Raw genomic sequence first — 21,455 nt, 5'->3', positions numbered from 1 at the left:
GAAGTCTTTGCTTGGTGGTTGTTTGGGGTTTTTTTGTTTTTTTTTGGACAAGCAGAAGAATTTGAAATTAATAGCTATTCTGTATGTTACAACCTACAGTAAACAGCTATTCTGTAAAAGTAAGCTGCCCAGTCTTGGCTGTCCAGGAGGGCTGAAGAAATGAAGCATCACTGCCTTGAACTGAGTGGCCTGGATCTGAGATAACTATAATAGTCTTTTCAGAGAAGAGAGATGAAAATCAGCAAACATGCAATTTAAAAAGAAGTGGTTCCCCAGCCTTCTCCACCCATCCATGGTGCCACCTGAGGAGCCAGCAGGCTGACCAGTTCAAACTCGTGCTCCAGGAGGATCCCGGGCGCTGCCGAACAGGGAGAACAGCGGGGAAAAAAAAACGTCGTCAATTTGTGAATTAGCACTGGAAAAGGGAAATTATTGCCATTTCGGTTCTTAAGTTGTCACTGGAAAACAGGATTAGAGGAGGAAGGATTTCTTTAAGCCCCAGGAGAAAAGCTATTGCGGTGGAATATTGACACAAGAAGAAATGTGCATATTCTGTGCTATTAAGCACACTTAGGAAAATAGTTCACTGCCAGTCACGGTTTACTGTTATGATATTTTTCTTCTGCAATTCATAGGAACAATCAGAGGAAGCAGATTCGTATTTTAAGCCAAGCTTTTCCCGCTCAGCCTCTCTGGGGGTTCTCCTCCTCGGTTCCCCCTCGGCAGCTGAGGGCCCGTGCCTGCCGTCCCGAGCCGCTGGCATCAAGTCTTCCCCAGGGAACACATCCTGGCAGAAGCGTGCTGCTTTCCGCGCTTGGTGTTGATGCCTGGAGAAAAAGGCTATTCGTTCCAGATAATGCCAGCTCCTGTTTTCCTCGTCTGCCTTTTTGTCTTGTACAGATGATTTTCTTAGGGCTGTGTTTGTTAAGAAAATGTAAGATACCTTCTTCAGAACTTTTTTTTTTTTTTAAAGTTAGTTTCTCTCCGGGTTTTGTGTGGCATATCAGAAGCTGGGTCTCATTCAATGGAGCTACAAAACGCTGAAATAGATGAGAAAATGGTGTAGGAAGCAGTGGAACTTTGTATTGTTTGGGAACAGCTGTGTAAGCAGCCATCCAAAGTAGATTGACTCGCTAAAGATGCATTTCTCAGAATTCAACGTTTTTTCGAACGCTATGATATTATCTTGGTTAAATGCAAGATGTTAAATCAAAAAGCACTCTTAAAGGGGAGCAAATGGGACAAAAACAGCGGCAGTGATGAGATGTTCTCGCAGTGATTACTCAGATTCTCAGGGGAAACTGTGGGGAAACTGTGAAAAGGGAAATAAATCACATTCTGGCACCCATCAGCGTGCTGTGTATTGCTTTTCTTAAGCAGGTCTTGTGGTAAAGAGCGTACTAAAACCTGAAAGGCTCTTGTCTGGGCAGAGAAAGAAAAGGAACACCTTTAGGATGACGATCGAGAGAGAGAGTGACAGAATGGGAAAGAGAATAATTTGTTTTACCAGCTCTGAGGTGGAGGTATTCTGAAAGTGTAGAAGAGAGCAGGGTAGGATGTATGTATATAGAATCCACTCATAGAGACTGCTTATTGTTTTTACCTTCCAATCTTCATGTTAATACCTTTGGGTGAAAGAACAAATAATTATTTGTGTTGTGAAGAAATGGTTTTTCGACTCATTTTAATAGGAAGTGTCACAGCGTTGTGAAAGAGAAAGAATTGGAGGTGTTGTGTGAACAGGGTTGGGAGGCAGAGGCGATAGCCCCGGCTGCTATTTTGAGAGTGGGGGATTTCAGCCAGGAGGAGAAGGCGGCTGCATGAGCCTTTCCCCAAAGAGGCGAAGGCTAGAGGAGCTAGAAGGAGCCTGAAGATCAGCTCATTCTGCAACTTCTAACACCTACGGATTTTTTTAGCTCAGGTATTCATGAAAATGTATTGAAGAATTCATGCAGTTTGTTTTAATTTTGTATTTTGGAATATTTGCAGTACACTAGTAGGCTCCCTTTTGGTTATAAGCTCTCCTCATTTTCACCAGTAAAAATTACTTTATATTGTTCCCTTGGGATTTTAATTGCATTATGAAATGATTGGCCCTAATAAACTTCTACTGTCTGTGATAATTATAATCAAATAAGATATCCATATAAAAGCATAAAATTATGCCGAAGCAAATGCATTCTTGATCATTAATTAGTGAACTATCAAAGGCATTGCAGATGGTAGTCGTTTTGTGCTTTTTATAATGAAGCCTGACCATCGCAGCCTCGACTATGTGTAGTAAATTTATTTTTCAGTTAGTCTTGCATCGGTAAATACCTCTCAATGTGCGTTTATATCCATACACTGTCTCCTGCATACAGATTCTCAGTTGCTTTTCATATGCGGAAATATCAGTAAGGGTATTTTTGTGCAGTACTTTACAAAACAGACACATGGATATGGCTGCAGTTCTTGAAAGGTGGAATACAGAACAGCAGTTCGCATGCAGTTGTGTGTACGGGCAGTGGGAGAAGTTTGGCATAAGCAGCTTCTGTGGAAACTGCTGAATTTGTGGAGTTTTTCTGAAGAGGAGGAGTTGGTGTTTGGTGGCAGGTTGTGACGTGTTTGAGTGGCAACACAGGGAAATGAATCAATGAGGAGAGAAAGAAAAATTAAGCGGATTCTGTATTTGGCGGACAGCAGTGAAATCAAAATGACTCCTCGACTCGGTGTTAGGCCACTGCCTTTGGCATCTTTGGTTGCCTCCTCGTAGGGCAAGGTGGAAGAATTGATGCTTTGCAGCTGTGGACACCTTGGCATCAACTCCAGTTCTGCCAACCCTGGGTTTTTGCAACGAAATTCAAGTTTAAAGGCCCAGTATGCTTCCTGTTGCTGGAGTCCTTGGAGAAAGTGTGGGCCTACAAGAAGCAAATCCAAAGTGTTAACGAGGACAGGTAGGCCCATCCGTCAAACTCTTGTGAGACGCTGCCATCAAAGCCATTGCAAGCACAGCTTTATTTACAAGGAATGCCAACCAGAACTAAAGATCAGGAGCATCATTATCACTGAATTATCTTGATCCAATGATAGATGGCTCTCTTGTGTGCAGTATCAAGACAGAATGTGACATTTTTTTCTTACGGTAAGTTCCCCTTCAGTTAAATGGGCATCACAGCTGTCTTTGAGTTGCTGGAAGACTTTGATTCCTAAATCCTATAAAGTGGATTTAGGTCCCAGTTTCCCGTCTATTGATTAAAAAGTTAAATTTAATTGCTTGCGCAGTGTCTCTTTCTATTTTATGCATTTTATCAGTGAAATACAGGCCCCCCTTTGATTTCAAACAGTTACATTTACATAATCAGCACATTTACCATTCTCCCTCACAGTTTACTTGTTGGTTGAGCTTGCCTGCCTGCCATGTGATCTGACCACAGCGGCTAACCACTCCTTAGTGATAATTTACATTATTATTGTAATATGGATTAGGCATCAGTTGAAAGCGAGTCCGAGTCGATACTGGCTTCTTTCCTGTGACATCTTAAAAGAAATGATTTAACAGTCTGATATCCATTTGGAAATTTAAAGACATTGCTTGTAATGTTTCGTGGCAAACGGAGGTTCATCAATAAAACTTAGCAATTGCCTGGACAGCAAGACATAGGGCAGAGATAAATGAGGAGCCGCGTAGGAATGTGGACTGGGTCTGCTCACCATGAATTGATGCTGGTCTAACAGCGACCACAGTTTGACCCTCTGTCTTCTCTTTTGGAAGATGGTTCTGTGAGATGATTCCATGATGCGATGGGTACTTCTATCAAGTGACTGCAGGTCCTGACGCTCATAACCCCCTGAGTGGAGAACATGGATGTAGTAGGGAAGGAGATATTTGGTCTTGTGAAAGTGTTTTTCTCCTTGTACTAGCAAATGCATATGTAAAAGTAGGCTGGAAGAAATGAATGAATTCTCGTGCCCACCCAGCCAATTCGTTTGTCTGGGGCTTGAATTCCCTGCAGAGAGGAAATATGGAGGATTTTATAGGAAATAGCAGCTGTTCTTCCTCCCTGGGGCGGTGGATGTGCATCGTTCTCAGTAAAACCCCCTGTCTTTTGTCAGCGTGATTGGCACCCAGTGCCTTGTTGTAACAGCCCGGCTGTGGAGTGCTGGAATCCTTGTGGGTCAGATGACATATGCTGTTGTTACTGCTGTGCGCCTTTCGTGTGTATGCTTGATGCTGAATTAGTATTTTAATGTAGCTTATATAAGCAGTTTCATTATAAATGCATGATTTAGGAGGTTTTTTTTTAAGGTGGCCATAAAAAGATATTTCCGAGCCTGGCTGAAAATTTGATGGGGAAAATCTGTTTGCCCTTAAATTATGAATGTAAAAAACCCTACAGACTTGTTACGGATGGGTTTATGCACATACGAAACTAGAGAAGGGCTTTAGTACAGCCTGACGCTGAGGAAGAGTTTATAAAATGCTCTGATTAGTTGGTATTTTAAAAAAATTAAAATCAGCTTCTATCATAAGTATCTTTGTCATGCATAGTGTCCTTCAGTAATTATATGTGAAATGGAATTCATTATTTGAGAAGATTAAGGTCAGTTGCAATACCCGAGATTCTGAACTTTGCAGTGGGAGAGCCGTAGTGGACTTGTTTTTCTAAGGCATTGCAGCACCTAATAAATGTGAAGAATCTTTCTGAGAGGGCTGATGCAGAACATCTTTATTTCTACTTACACAAATGTCTGAAGCCGATTTATTCCCGCGACTAAGCTATGTGAATATGTTGCATTACGGCAGGCACTTGTGTTTTTACCGGTCTTCTGGCAGAGCGCTCTGCTCATTCTCATTTGGGAGAAGGTGATTCATTCTCTGTCTTGTTTAGTTGTGGTAGTGATGCGGCTTGGGACTACAGTTGCAGGAATGAAAATCCGCAGACCTGTATGGACCGGGAAAAGGGAGTCCATCTCCAACAGAAGTCAAAGTGTGTCTGTCTTAGGGCAAATTTTTCTCTCCTTGTTCTTAGGCAAGGAGGAAGCACACCTTATATCTAAGTAGAGCCAATTAATTATTGTTAGCATGACTGAAATCCTAAGAGTCTAATAATTATTAATCCAGATCTAATTGTAACAGAAAAAGAAAGAAGAGTAGTGCAGTTAAAGCTGTTATACACACATTTCCCAGCTTCTACACCTTTGCTGGTGTTACGCTCGCCCTGCTGTGATGTGTCCTAAGGTTGGTGGTTTCAGGCTGGTGGTGGTGGGTTGTCAGCATCTGCAGTCTTCTCCTAGGAGGAAGTTCATGATAAGGGTTTAACTCCCCAAACCGACGTTGTCCAGCTCCAGGTGTGCATTTCTCTAACTGGCCACTAGTGAGTTGGCAGTAGCGGTGTGGTCTCCAGTGCCAGCCTGCACCCATCACGTGTCACTCTCTGCCTCGACGTCTCTGCACTACATCCTTTGTATGGAGGTGCTGGACGGGCCAACTGAGGTGGTGACCTACTCGATGGGCTATTCACAGGTACATGGGAACTGATCAGGAAAGTGGTAGTCAGTAGCCTTGGCCACAGTGACCATGAGAAGGTGGAGTTTAAGATCCTGAGAGAAGTCAGGAAGGCAAGTAGTGGATTAAAGGTACTACCTTGATCTCTGGAGCATGGATTTTTAGCTTGTTTAGGGAGCTAGGATCCTGCTGGAAGATATCCTGAAGGGCAAAGTTGATATAGGAAAACATGATCCAGAAAAAAGTCCCCAAACCCATGCTGTTGGAGAAACTTAGCTTATGAGTATATATACTATTATAATCTCTCACTTTATTGTAGAGTTTGATGTGAGGCTGCCTGGACGCGTGGTGGGAAGCTTCTGCTTTCTCAGCTTGGTGGAAATGGATTGCATGTGGAGATAAATAAGGCTGTCACGTGGATATGGTGTGTGATCGTACATCCGTCATTATCAGGGGAAAATTCTTTGGGCAGCAGCTATTGGAACCAGACAAATTTAGACGAATGGAAATGTTGGCTGAGTAATCATTAATAATATGGATTTGCATGTGTAAAAATTAATGTAGGAAAGTATTTAGTTGCTTAGTTTGCCTGTCAAGATTGTTTTATTGGTTTCAGTTAGAATACTTGGGCGAATGGGAAGATGGTACAGTGAAATGGTTTGGGAAGAGTGATGTGGCAATAAAACTAACTGGTCTAATTGATGAAGCTATCCAAGACCTTTAAGTAAAAGAAGTTATGACAAACCTGCCTACATTACCTGCTTAGTGACTGAACTCAGAGGGCCAGGAGATATTTTCCTCTCCTTTATTCTTGAGGGAGTAAAGTAGAAAGAGTTTAAATGCAGCATACCGGTTTTAGTGTGAGACTTTCTTGTGATTTTTTAAAAAATGCGTCCTGAGAACAATAAATATTCTTTAAAGAAATCTAAATTTTTTTTGGTTGTTTTAAAAGCACCTGAAGATTATGCACATTATTAGCCATATACATACATTCTGTTTACAGTTTTGGGAACCCACTTTCTATATCTGCAGTAATACCAAGATTTGATGTAAGCTAAAAATCTTTCTTCATCATCTGAGAAAGAACTCGAATCATTTAAGGTCAGTTTTCAAAGACAAGGAATATCTTGTATTTCTAAACTTTAGGTAGGACAGACTGTAAATGTTTTTAACGTGTAATTAGTATGGATTACATTTTCTTAGCTCCCTTTTCTTCATTGATTTTTGCTATTTGACCTGTCATTTCTATTTATATATATAAAATATATGGCTTACTGTTAAAAGGATCTCAAATCAAATTGGCTTTATTTACTTCAGAATGTTTTGAATAATGTTTATTATGGGAATCATAAGAAAGGAATAGACATTTCTAATAGAAGGCTATTTCTGAATGGCTTGATTGAATTAAAGAATGCCCAATGGAATGAAAACTCAATTAAAAGCAGTTATTTCAATATCCGTAGTGGAAGAACTGATTTTTTTCTTATTTCGCAGAACTATCAGTCTGATTTATCTACAGCTGAGTGTTGTCCATCAATTGAGAGTGTAGACAGATTTATTAAGGCTGTAGCTTGTGGATGGAAATGCCAACTTTGCTGTGAACTTTGTAATTCTTTAAACCTGCCCGGGGAGAAACCCGAGAGGTGGATTTCCTTCTGGAAGAGGCCAGGTAGCCCACTCTGCTTCTCAAGAAAGCTCTTCTGTAGCAGTTAATTTTTTTTCTTGTGGTGATCCTGAATCTCCATGTTCTGGTTAATGAACCAGCTGAGACATGCTAATGAGCTGGTACATATGGAAACAACTTACTCATATAAAAGCAGCAAAACTAAAAGCAAATCGGGTGTATGAGCTAAGTGTTTTTATTCCCTTGTCCCACAAAATCACTCCTCATTCTGCCTGTCTCGATTGCTGTCAGGGGATTTGGAGTAATTAGATGAGCAGATTTCAGTGTTTTTTCCATTGCCTATCATCATGTCATCTTCAGGAGTACCTACAGCCTCTGTTGTGACTTCCAGGACACTGGAGGCATCTCCTCAGAGAAGCATTGGGAGCTGACTTCAGTATTTCAGAACCCATGACATGGTAATCGTGACGTTCTATGTACACTCCTGTGGCGCTGGGTGCACACTGAGTGAAAAAACACCAATTTACTCCAAAATATGAGCGAAACAGGAGAATTTGGATATAAATACCTCATAGCATGTATATATATATTTGACAGCAAACTTAAGCACATTCAGACATATATTCTTTTCCTTTTATTAAATAATGTATGGTTTTTCTTGTTTAACATCTTCATTAATGATCTGGATGAGGGGATTGAGTGCTCCCTCAGTATGTTTGCCGATGACACCAAGCTGGGCGGTAGTGTTGATCTGCTGGAGGGTAGGAAGGCTCTGCAGAGGGGTCTGGACAGGCTGGATCGGTGGGCCAAGGCCAAATGTATGAGTTTCAACAAGGCCAAATGTGGGGTCCTGCACTTCAGTCACAACAACCCCACTCAATGCTCCAGGCTTGGGGAGGAGTGGCTGGAAAGCTGCCTGGCAGAAAAAGATCTTGGGGTGTTGGTCGACAGCCAGTTGAACATGAGCCAGCAGTGTGCACAGGTGGCCAAGAAGGCCAATGACATCCTGGCTTGTGTCAGGAATGGTGTGGCCAGCAGCAGTAGGGAGGTGATCGTGCCCCTGTACTCGGCACTGGTGAGGCCGCACCTCGAGTACTGTGTTCTGTTTTGGGCCTCTCACTACAAGAAGGACACTGAGGTGCTGGACCGTGTCCAGAGAAGAGCAACGAGGCTGATGAACGGTCTAGAGAACAAGTCTTATGAGGAGTGGCTGAGGGAGCTGGGACTGTTAAGTCTGGAGAAGAGGAGGCTGAGGTGAGACCTCATTGCTCTCTACAACTACCTGAAAGGAGGGTGTAGTGAGGCAGGTGTTTGTCTCTTCTCTCAAGTAACTGGCAATAGGATGAGAAGCAATGGCCTCAACCTGCATCAGGGGAGGTTCAGATTAGATACTAGGAAAAATATCTTTACTGAGAGAGTGGTCAGGCATTGGAACAGGCTGCCCAGGGAAGTGGTGGAGTCCCCATCCCTGGAGGTGTTCATAAAACATGTAGATGTGGCACTTTGGGATATGGTTTAGCAGGCATGGTGGTGTTCGGTTGATGGTTGACCTTGATGATCTTAGAGGTCTTTTCCAACCTGTGATTCTGTGTGCCTTAAAATATGAACCAAAAAGGTGTATTTGTCTTGGCTTATCTTTTCTCCCCTGCAGACATTCCTGAGCTTGAGCAGGCAGGTGCTGCAAGGTTGCTTTGATAGCATCTCCTTTCAGTAATGCCCTGTCAGGGCTTGGGTCTTATTCGCTGTTTTGACCAAAAAGTTAGGGCAGCCGCATCTTCTGTCAGCATTTAGTAAGGTGGGGGGTTTCAGTTGCTATCTTGATGAACCTAAATGTGACCTAAATTGAACTGAAAGCAGCTTGAGGCAGGGATGGCTTGTTACCTACTTGAATCGTGTTTGAAGTTGTGATCGTTCTTTCAAGCATATTGAAATTAATAACCACTGCATTTTCTTGACAATACTGATGGAGATAATGTGGGATTTCCATTATTCTGGCCTTGTTTTCCATCATTTTCCAGTTACAGTGAGGATGATGAATGAACATTGCCAAGAAATTGTATTTTAAAACATTAGTTTTGCTGTGTTGGTGTCACAGTGGAAGAAAGATGACTACAAGTGCGGATGTTTAATTTAAAAATGTCTAAAAATTTGTACTTGACCCCTTTATATCAAGGTGAACTTGAGGCATGCTTGGTTTATGCAGGTTTCCTAGGCAGTCATGGCAGTAGTGTGTTAGATTTATTTTGCAGGCCAAATGATCATTTTATATATTCACTAGAACCACTCAGGGCTACAAAAGACAACTCTTTCCAGTTGAATTTTCATGCAAATATCTTTATTTGTAGTGTAAAATATTAGAGCAGCGAGGTACTCTTGTGCAAATGAGTAGCACTGTTTATAAATATCTCTGCAATTAAAAGCAGCAGAAGTACCAGATGTGTAATTACATTAGCACAGAATTCTACAGAAAGCTGCTTCTGTGAAACAGAAACAAGCTTAATGTGAAAATCTTTGCTTTTGAGAGCATACACGCTATGTACATCATTAACCTGTTAATTAAATCTATTAAGGGCTGCATTTTCTGAGGCCTTCTTAAATGATTACTTATGTATAAGAACGTTTGTTTCTAAAAATCTTCAGCTGCAAAGTGTGGGCTAACATTGTAAAATCAGATGCTTAAATGTGGAGATAAAATATGCATACAGCATATGTGCAGCTGTAACTGCTATTTTTCTGTGTTACCGTTCCTTCACTTCAAAAAATCAGTGTGATATCTTTTATGGCAACAGCGGCCAGATTTCCAAGTTCAAAATTGTTCATCTCCGCTCAGCAAACGGCCCCAGCAGAATACCTGAATGCTCCCTGCACCCTGCCACATCTTTCCGTACTTTTCAAAAGAAACATGGGTCTGTGCGAGCAAAAGTCATCCTCCAGACATATATTCTCAGCTGCTTAAACGTCTCGAAGGACATGGTTTTATCTGGTGTGCTGAAGCTTAGGATAATGTATGTAAAGGTGTGTGTCTGTTAGGATTTCAGTGTCAGCTGAAGACTGTTCAGAAATATGTAATCACTATAAATTCAGAATAACGTGAGCAAAACTTCTGCCGAAAAGGTAGTGAAAATCTAGTAGTACTGGAAGGCTGACCTCTGGGTAATTTTAGGGCGCGATTTGGTCTTTGAACGCTTCCATCTTTAAATTATGGGAACGGATGTTCTATTTTCAGTTTGCTTTATTTCAGCAGTGTAGGTATTGGAAAAAAAACCAAAACAAACCCCAAACCCTGTCCCTTCCCCTAAACGTGTTCATTCCTGCCCTGGGACCATGGGTTAGCTCTCTGCCTGCTGCAGGACTTGCAGTGCTTGGGTTCATGTTCACGGACTGACACAGATTTATGGCTGAGACTACGGTACTCTCCTCTCTGTTTATCCTCAGAGCGTTACTGACTTTTGCTCCAAGGAATCCAACTCAGCTGGAAAAAGAAAAAACTAAACTAAAAAAATAAAACGAGTAGAAAATTGCTGTTTGCGTTGTAATGCTTTATTGCCTCGGTTCTAGGTTTTGTTGCTCTCGCTTGGGCGGTAGCTTTGTGGACCAGCGCTGCAGCAGAGGGACTGTGTCTCTGGGGGGGTCTAGTTGAATGCCATGTCCTCCTCTCCAGTAACTGAATATGTCTAATGTGCTAATCTGAAAAAAAACAATCTAGTTCAAAAGCGTCACAGGACAATACAACCTCTTCATCAGGTCCCTGGGTCTCAGTCTGGTCTCATGCACAGGTCTGAATCTGGCAATATTTTGCTTTCACGCACCTGCATGTGTAGCCATTTGGAATGGTGCCTCCAGATGGGGTGGAGGTTTTTCTTTCTTCGCGGACCTATCTAGATGTGCTATGCTTACTTATATTTTGTAATTCTTGTCACAAGATTCCCAAGATTTTTCTTGGAAATCTGAACGAGGTAAAGTGATCATATTCTCCAAGTGCAAACTCTCAAGTGTTCTAGTTATTCTGTTCTTCTGGACCTTGCAGATGAGAAGCTGAATTTGTGATGTGGTGGGAGATGATTTCAATTTGGCAATTAATCTCTTTGTCATTGCCTTCCTTTTATGTTAATTCCCACCCTCCCCCCCCAATTGAATTTTTATGAATTAGATTAAGTTACTTAGGGTTTGGTGTTTTTTTTGTGGTTGTGGTGATTTAGGTGTTCTGATTTTTTTTACTATTTGCTGTATGGCCGTCACTCTTCCCTGAAGTAAAAAACACTTGCATCTTAAAGCCCTTCATCCTGGTTTACACTGTCTGGGAATTTAAGCTGTTTGGCCCGCTTAGATTGATTAGACGCTGCTCAATGCTCAGCCAGTCCGCCCGTCAGCAGCCTGTGCTCACAGCATCTGCGAGACAGGCAGATTGATTTACTGCTGGGGAACACTCCTCATTCTCCAGCTTTGGCATAGCCACTCGTATTGCTTATTCCTGCAAAGCTATCTCCAAGTATTGCAGGGAGTTGTACTTTTCCAAAATACTTTTCCTTTAGAATTTTGAGCATTTAAGAAGAGAATCTAGCGTCATTAGAAATTTAATCATAAATAACTAAAAAAGGATAATTAAATATGGACTGTAAATAAAAAAAATCGCCCAGTAAAAACAGTTTGTATAGTTCTACAATAAACTCTGTCCAAACTGATAGTGCATGTATTTAAAAACAGTACTTCTCACATGAATTAATTATGCTATCTGTTGCCAGGGACTTGTTATCATCGGTGTGCTCCATCTATGCAGAAATACTAATTAGCAGCAGTTTAGGCACCATGGGAAATCCTGCCCATTGTATAGCTCTGCTGTAATGCTTATTAAGAGTGATGACTGTCTGGCCCGTACAGCTGAGAAGGAGTTTCTGTATAAGTACGTGGTGTCTATATTTTACCTCTACCTGTCCTGTTTTTGGCTGGGACAGAGTTAATTTTCCTACCAGCAGCTGCTGTGTTTTGGATTTAGTAGGAGAAGAATGTTGAAAACACTGACGGTTTCAGTTGTTGCTAAGAAATCCAGGACTTTTTCCAGTCTCCCGTATCCAGCCGATGAGCAGGTGTGCAGGGGCTGGGAGGGAGCACAGCCAGGCAGCCAGCCAAGCTGGCCAGTGGAAATATTCCATACCGTGGACGTCACGCTCAGTTTACGAATGGGGGTTGGCCGGGGCGGCAGGAATCTTTTCTTGCTCGTTTCTGTGGGTTCGAATCCTGTATTGTCTGGGAGTTGAACTTTTTTAGGAATTTTGTCAAATTCGCGAGTTTAGCGTTCTGCAGTCACTGCTCAGGGACTGGCTGTGAAGTGGTTATCGGGTGGTGATAAAAATTGTATTGTACGTAGTTTGTTTGGCATAGTCATTATATATCATCATTACTATTATTATTAGTAGTATTACTATTAGTATTTCCTTTATTTTCTTATTAAACTGTCTTTGTCTCAGCCTAGGAGTTTCACCTTGTGTCCATTTCTCCTGGGAGGGGTGAACGAGCGGCTGTCTGGGGCTGAGTTGCTGGCTGCCAGGTTAAACCACAACTCCGCCTGTTCTGTTCCAAGAGCTTCAGGCAGCCCCACATCTGCTCCGGAGCGAGCTGGGTACCCATGGGCAGAGGGGCTGCCCCAGCTGGGGCTCATCTGAGGTCCTGCCTGGAGAAAGTCCCCTGGCAACACGTCTGTACCCATGTACCCATCAGCTCTGCAGGAGGCGGAATGAGAGGGAGCGCGATTCCGGCATTTAACCACAGCCAGACTCGGTAGCACCTCGGTGCGCAGTTCGGGGTTTCTGTTCCTTTGCCACGGTGCATTGATTGGTGCTGTATTGAAAAAGTATGCTGGCTTCTGTGCTGTAGCGGGTTAAGAAATATGTAAGTTGGGAATGGCGTGAAGCTGAGCAGAAAAAATGTAGGTGTCCCTTAAAATGATGTCTGGAGAGGGATGCACACATTTCTGTGATTATGTGTGTGTGAAGTAAATTCTGATACTTCAGAAAGGTTTTGCAGGTGTGCAGATTGCTGTATTATTTCACACCTTTTTCTGTGAAACCATTTTTTTTTGTGAAAAAAAAATTTTAAGGTTTTGAAAAACAGAATGTTGCTGTGATTTCAATGAACAAATATAAGAATCACAGAATGTTAAGGGTTAGAAGGCACCTCTGTGGATCATCTGGTCCAACCCCCTGCCGAAGCACGGTCACCCAGAGCAGGCAGCACAGGACCGCTTCCAGGCAGGTCTTGAATATCTCCAGAGAAGGAGACTCCACAACCTCCCTGGGCAGCCTGTTCCAGTGCTCTGTCACCCTCAGAGGGAAGAAGTTCTTCCTCATGTTCAGACGGAACTTCCTCTGCTACAGTTTGTGCCCATTGCCCCTTGTCCTGTAGCTGGACACCAATGAAAAGAGTCTGGCCCCATCCTCCTGACACCCACCCTTAAAATATTTATAAGCATTGATAAGGTCCCCTCTCAGCCTTCTCTTCTTCAGGCTAAACAAGCCCAGTTCCCTCAGCCTTTCCTCATAGGAGAGATGCTCCAGTCCCCTCATCATCCTCGTAGCCCTCCGTGGGTCTCTCTCCAGTAGCTCCTCATCTTTCTTGAACTGGGGAGCCCAGAACTGGACACAGTACTGCAGATGGGGCCTCACTAGGGCAGAGTAGAGGGGAAGCAGAACCTCCCTCGACCTTCTGGCCACACTCCTCTTAACGCACCCCAGGATCCCATTGGCTTTCTTGGCAGCCAGGGCGCGCTGCTGGCTCATGGCCAACCTGTTGTCCCCCAGCACTCCCAGGTCCCTCTCCGCAGAGCTGCTCTCCAGCAGGTCCGCCCGTATCGTGGAGATGGGTGTCCAGCAAAGCCCATGTATTTCCTCCGGTTCCCTGCTGGTAAGCCGGGCACCTTTGCATTGCAGGCGACGGTGCGTAACTGATGCTGTATTGATGCCGGGTGTTTTTTCACAGGGAAATAACGGTTCCTATTGGGGAATATAAGCCCCAAAGTCAAGGTGGAGTGACTGAAGAAACATTTTTCAGCTGCATTTTCTATTAAGGTTGTATTTACAAACACTGTATAAAAGCTATTACGTTTTAAAAGGAATAGGTTTTCATAGATGTGTGGAATTTTACAAAGGTCAGAGTTTGATTGTAACTATCTGCAATCCAGTCCGGAGGTGTTTTTGATCTCACATGTAGCGTACTACTCATAGTTGTAATCTGCTGATAACATCTATTTATACCTTTTATTTTTATAGTATACATAAATTTATATACATCATGGCCTCATCTCCTAATGTCAGTTGCTATCAAGGCAAGAAATCTGTTCTCACAAACCCTCAAAATCTGTCAGATGAGTATTACAGAAATGTTTTGGAATATGTGTGGGGTTTTGTTGGGTTTTTTTTCTTTTTTTTTTGTTAAAGTAGGAGTTGAAAGAAAAGAATATTTTTCCCTGGGCTGTCTCCGGGATGTGGGCACATGATTGAGTAGCTCGGCTAATGCAGTTTATGTTAGTGTTTAATATCAAGAAGTCCTGCCTTCAGGTGCCAAGGGGTTAGTAAATCACTGAATTTTCATAAACAGCAGTGTTCATTACATTTTGTTGCAGAATGTCTTTCTTGCTGGAGTGTGTCTTGAGCGTTACCCCATGTGCAGAATAAGGCAAAAACCTGAAAAGTGGAACTGGAACAGACTGCTGCATGGCTAGAAGTCACTAAACTTCACTTTTATTCAGATCTAAAATAAGATAAATAACTAAGCTGCTGAATTACTCGTTTGTGTAGGTCATGAATGTTTAAAAGAGTGCTGCAGGTATTTAAAATTAATCCCAGGAATCAGAGGAATTTTAAACGCCCTATGTGCCATATTGCAAATAGTACAATAGATTTTCGTATCGCATCTTTCATACAAATTATATTAGAAAGTGTTTTACTGAATTGCTGTTAATAATAAAGAGCAAAATAATTAAGACAGTGAAGTACAGGCAGGGAAGAAAAGCTGTGTTTTGGCAGAGATGTGTCAGCAGATGCAGGGGAGGCATACAGCAGGGCTCCTCCAGAAAGCAGAGGAGCAGTTATGCTAACAGCAGCTGTACTGGTATTACTATGTACTATAAAATACCCAACCATACCAGGTCTGGTATCCTAGACTCTGTATGGAGTTGGTCCCAAAGATTTAGTCTGTTTAGTCCGTGAGAAAAGATGTGACTGGACGGAGTGCACTGACATGGAGAGAGCGTGATGTGCAAGTGGTATGACTTGAATTGGCGTAGTCAGATCTTGGCCCGAATCATAAGAAATATTTTTCTTGGCATTGTATTGAATGTCTTTGCATCATGCCGAAAAAGAAATGTAGTTATGAGAAAATGTGTGGTAGCGCACATGGTTTTTATCAGTGTGATTTGTAATAAATAAATATACATCAAATTCACATGAAAAATTACATAATTCTCATAACATAAATCTCAAAAAATGATCATATGATAGGTAGTGTTGCAGATAACCAGCTCTGAGGAAACAAATTCAGTGGGATTTATTCTTTACCACTATTACTGATTGTTACAGTGAATTGGTTGTGATGCTGCCAGGGGTAAAGCTCATGTGTGGTTTGAATCAGTTGTTATCTCTTCCCAGAAATCATGGAGTTGGAGCTTCCCGTTTCATATAAACGTGCTCCGGTGCAAGGATGCTAGAAGGACAGCCAGAGTGATTCTATGATGTTTCAAGCAGAAGTATTCAACTGAAGTAGGCTCTGAAATGGTCTTCTGGAGTTGCGATGATGTCTGGTGGAGTTAATCCTCAGCCAGGCGTTAGTGAAGTCGTAGGTCTCTGTTACGATACTTGGGGATCTTTGTCTAAGAACTAGTACATTCTGTTGAAACACAAATAACAATTGCTCCTAAATTTGATACTTCAGCTGAAAGAAAAAGTGGAGGGCTGTTCCAGTGATTGTCCATTAGTTTTTTCAGTGTTCTTCCACTATCTTATATATCAGGTTTGACTTGGACAATATCTGCTACCTGTTTGAAATAAATTATGAACACAATACTCTATTTAACTGATTGCTAATCTTGTCCTAAGTTTGCAAATTAATACGTAGCTACAGGGACGGAATAATTGCGGGAGGTGCTCATTGCTGAATGAATTCTCAGATAGTGAAATAGTTGCAATTAAGCTAAATGTCACACCAAACAGAGCATAATTATTGTAGCAATCCTTATTAAGCAATAACATTCTTATTAAGCAGCTCTTATTGGGATTCCTATTTTAGGTTTGATCTTTAGTGGTGTTTCATTTTGTCTGTGATACGTAATTATTGTCTGAATAGCCTGCTTGCCTTGTGCTTGTGTGACCTGTGTGTCAAAGAGCAGATGTCACCGTGTCCTGTCAGACATAATTATTGCATAATTGTCGGTAGGTCTGGCAGGCTGGAAAAGCAAATCAGTGCACACTACATCAAATAAACTACAATTGCAGTGTTATTGCATGCTTTTACCAGAATTAGAGAAGCTGTATGGGATGATAGTTTGGTGCTCTTTCTGTCCGATAAAAGATGGCAAACAGAACAATGCGTAGTTTTTCTTTATTAGACTGACTTGATTTATTAATGCCTTTCATGTCATTATTACCCGCAGTGTTATAGATGTCTTGTAAGACACGGTGGGATGTCTTTGCATTTTTCCGTAAACAGAGACATCCCACCGTCTCTTATAATTTTTATACAAGTCTAGGAAGTTTTGCTTAACTTCTTGTTGTGGGAAGTAGTGATTTGGTTGACTTTGATGTGATTGACTAACGGATTTATTTGTGCTATTGCAGGTTCCTCGGCACTTTGCAGATCTCAGTGGTATTTTTTAGTGAAAAACTGTTTTTTGGCCTGGTAGTAAATGGACAAAGGCTTACTTTCAGTTAGATGGTCCTTCACAGAGTAATCCAGGTTGGAAAGGACTGTGGGAAGTCATCTGGTTGAACCTCCTGCTCAGAGCAGGTTGAACGCTGAATTCACACCAGGTTGCTCAGCGCGTTGTTCGGTCAGATCTTGAAAACCTCCAAGGAGGAGGTTCTGCTGTCCCGTTCCAAGGGTTATCCTCACAGGCATGAGCTTTTTCGCTATATCCAGCTGGGAACTCCCGTTTCAACGTACATGCAGCATCTCTCATTCTCCCACCCGTGTCCTGCTGTGATGAAATCAAATATCCATCCAGTATCTGATTAGGTTACAGTCATTAAAGGATAGATATCATCTGTCTCCTATCTTCATCGTTTTTGTACTTTCTATAGACAGATGACTGTGAAATAGATTTCATTTTGTTTAGCTTTCTGCTTTAATTATCAGCGGTCTCCCATTCCAGATCAGAGTTGGAGAGCATCTTTCTGAAGTTCTGGCATTTGGTGCCTTAGATTCCCAGTGGGTTTTTAATAAAATGTAGTTAATATTATTATTCACATTGTGCTGAGATGTTTCTTTTAATTGACTCAGATTTATTTCAAGGAAAGTGTAGATTTTACATGAGTCGTCTAAAAATAATTAAATTCTAATTACGAAGCAGACTATTGACTAGGAAGTATTTACATTCTTCTCCTCATTTAAGCTACTTAACAGGATATTTAACTAAGCAATGAAACATTATGGATAAGTTTACTGCTGCATCCTGAAGAGATCATCGGGAAGTGAAAAAAATCTATAGTAATGGCATTCAAATCTGGTTTTTAACCTTGTTTTTCATGCTGCTTTTTTTGGTATGCCAAGAGCAGGCTACATTTTTAGCATGTTTTCCAGAGAAGAATTGCAAACTGTGATGTGTCTAACAATAGCGTAATTACTTATGAGTCCTTGCTTCCTTTTTTTTGGTAATTTTTCATCCTAAATTCACATCTGACATTAAATAATGGCCACTTCTTGCTAAGGCTGCTGCTGCTTCGCTGTCTATCCTGTTAATGTAGGGACTGGTAAACCTGCAGCTATTACAGAGAGTAGTTCACGAGCAACAACCAGAAATGTATAAAAAGTATTAACAAGGTGAGTTCTGTGCAATAGTGGCAGGTTTGGTGAGTGTAATTTGGCCAGTCCTCTGCTACAACTGCTTTGTGTTACTCTATGGGGATTTTTAATGCTATTTTTAATGCTTTTTGCTATCCTAAGAAGAAGTAGTAAATCCTTAATTGGTGTAATGTGTTTCAAGTACCTATTGATGAGTAAAATACTGCTATGCGCTATGATGCTGAAGTGAAATAATATTACTCTTGAATTTTTGCTTTAAAAACAAACTAGAGTTTGTTTAAACATTTTTCCTGTGCTGAAGTTTCCCCATCTCAAAAACATTAAACTGCCTTTGCTGAACTACTTCACAGAAACAAAGGTTGAAATAAGCTTGTGGCACAGCTGCGTTGCGATGCTTAGTCTTTGTGCTAGTTACTTTCCTCTGTTAATAAAAAGCCACCTAGTACTCGATTGAATTTTGACTACTGCTTTTAGTAAGATGACAGTGTATTCATAACCCGATGTCTGGTTTTGAATCTTGTTGGCATTTGTGTAAGAATATTCTTTTAAATCAAGGTGAAGTATCAAGGATGAAGTTTTAAATTGTCAGTGGACTTTTCATGTAACTGAACTTCAAAGGCATCTTTAAAGATTCATTTTTTTTGAGTATTCAGTTTTTAAGCACATGGAATTCTGTTGAAAGCCTGTCGTTAGTGTAGTACAGCTTGTAGAGCACTGTGTAGTTCGATGCTGCCTTCTCCCGTTACGGGGCACGACGGAGTCCTTACCTGGGACTGAGATCTTCTGGTGTAGTAACAGAGGCGTAAAAGGGACGCGGATTTTTCACACAGCCTAAAGGATTCAGTGAAAGCTAGGCTGTCTAAACCCTGACGACTCCGAAAACCCCTCTTGCCCCCAGTCTTGGCCACCGTGGGTGAGGGTGCCGGGCCAAGGGCAGCGTTGAGGTCGTGGCCTGGAGGATGAGGGAGGAGGAGCTCGGCTGTATCTGATTCCTATTTACTTTTCCTGCTTTATTCACAGTGGAAAAAGAACAGGATTTTTCATTTATTTCTTTCTATTTTTTTATTACCCGATGTCAAGCCCCAGGCTCTGGAGGAGTAACTCCTCTGCTCGTGAAGAAAGGAGAAGGGGACTACCAACAAAACCGCCATCAGCTGAGTGAAATACCTGGTGTTATCACTGCAGCCATTACGTGACTGTTTTGGGGTTTTATGCGTGCGTTCGGTTTTGTAGTGTAAGCGTGTAACTGATTCCGTTTTTTTGAAACTGAGTTTAAAACTACATATCTGGAGTAGCATTTCTGAATATAGATCGACCTATTTTTTGCAAGTTCATTTTCTGCCTTGAAAAAATGCAAAAGATAGGGCAGTTGCGGTGTATTTTCAAGCGAGAATTTCATGTGCAATGTAATTGTGAATGTAAATGGCTCGGTTACGGGGTATTGGAAAGTTTTTAAACTTAGGAACGAGATGAGACCCTCTTGAGACATGCTCATCAAAATCCCTTTAATATGTGAAGATTCAGCCTGAGTGCTTTTTCGCTACCTTTTCTCTTCAGTTTGCGAGCAATTTTGTACTTTATAGCCCTCAGATTATATTTTTGGCTTGTTGGACTTTTGTCGAATAATATTGTCACAGAAAAATCTTTCTGCTTAGCCTTGTCTGATTTAAGTTCATGTGCAAATCCTCAAATAAGATTCATACGATTACATGTATATGTTCATGTGCTCCAGAACTAAAAATGACATTGCTGGGCTTAATTTTGGTTTCATTTCTCTTCCCGAATAGCTAGCTTTACCACCTCTTACAGTGCCACATGCTGCAAACGGAAAGGACAAGGCGTAATGGCTTTACACTGACAGAGGGTAGGTTTATATGAGATACGAGGAAGATATTCTTCACGCTGAGAGTGGTGAGGCCCTGGTCCAGGTTGCTCAGAGAAGCTGTGGCTGCCCCCTCCCTGGCAGGGTTCAAGGCCAGGTTGGATGGGGCTTGGAGCCACCTGGTCTGGTGGAAGGTGTCCCTGCCCATGGCAGGGGGGTTGGAACTGGGTGACCTGTAAGGCCCCGTCCAACCCAAACCATTCCGTGATTCCATGACTTGCTCGATGAGTATCCCAGGATAATTCGGAAGTCGATGTGTGGGAGGTGTCTTCTCTGCTGTCAGGGCTCTGCTCCCAGCGCAGCACCCTGCGGGACCTCTCCTGCAGTACATACACTGCCTTCCTCCATTCTGAATTCCAGTTAAGAGTGCGCCCTTATTTTCATTAGTATTTATCCTCACCGTTTTATATCCGCAGATGATGATTCAGCTGCTTCCCAGCGCAGTTTATTCCATTGACTAATTGCTCTATTAAGAGTGTTTTCCTCTTATCTAACTTGACTTTCTTTCCCTATTAGATTATTGCTCCTTTATGATCATTTTTATCTTCATTTGTACAAGTGAAATTAAATATTCATATTTCCCCAGGCTTTGGGAAACGTTTTACTGCTTCAGAAATGTGTCCGGCCTGCCGTTAATTTGAGATGGTGTGGGGCATTTATTTTTTTTCTCCCTGCGAGTTTCTGGGAGTTGGTCTGGCGATGGGAGCACACTGGGAGGAGAAGTGACTTGCAGCTTTAGGAAGCTTTTAAACCACTTCAGGGGACGCTGATAGTTATTTGCTTTGTAATATGCGGTTCGGGTGCTGCTGGGCGCCACGACAGCTCCGCAGCGGGGGTATTGCGTGGCGTGGTGGATACACCAGAAGGCTGTGCCGCCATTCAGCATGACCTGGACAGGCTGGAAAGTTGGGCTGAGAGGAACCTGGTGAGATTCAACAAGGGCAAGTGCAGGGTTCTGCACCTGGGGAGGAACAACCCCATGCACCAGTACAGGCTTGGGACGGACCTGCTGCAGAGCAGCTCTGTGGAGAGGGACCTGGGCGTGCTGGTGGACGACAGGGTGACCATGAGTCAGCAGCGCGCCCTGGCTGCCAAGAACACCAATGGTCTCCTGGGGTGCGTTAAGAGGAGTGTGGCCAGCAGGTCGAGGGAGGTTCTTCTCCCCTTCTACTCTGCCCTAGTGAGGCCCCATCTGCAGTACTGTGTCCAGTTCTGGGCTCCTCAGTTCAAGAAAGATGAGGAGCTACTGGAGAGAGTCCAGCAGAGGGTTACGAGTGTGATGAGGGGACTGGAGCACCTCTCCTGTGAGGAAAGGCTGAGGGAGCTGGGCTTGTTCAGTCTGAAGAGGAGAAGGCTGAGAGGGGACCTTGTAAACGCTTATAAATATCTAAAGGGTGGGTGTCAGGAGGATGGGGCCAGACTCTTTTCAGTGGTGCCCAGTGACAGGACAAGGG

At 42.4% G+C, this 21,455-nt stretch overlaps 1 protein-coding gene across 1 annotated transcript in view; it reads left to right on the top strand.

Annotated features, from left to right (window-relative positions):
- Positions 1–21,455, top strand: part of THSD7B (thrombospondin type 1 domain containing 7B) — a 349,180-nt gene that overhangs the window by 103,257 nt on the left and 224,468 nt on the right. The window lies entirely within an intron of this gene.

The sequence above is a fragment of the Opisthocomus hoazin genome, chromosome 9, assembly GCF_030867145.1.
Source record: "Opisthocomus hoazin isolate bOpiHoa1 chromosome 9, bOpiHoa1.hap1, whole genome shotgun sequence".
Lineage (NCBI taxonomy): Eukaryota > Metazoa > Chordata > Aves > Opisthocomiformes > Opisthocomidae > Opisthocomus > Opisthocomus hoazin.
The sequence above is the reverse complement of the archived record's forward strand: the minus strand, read 5'-3'. Positions and strand labels throughout refer to the sequence as shown.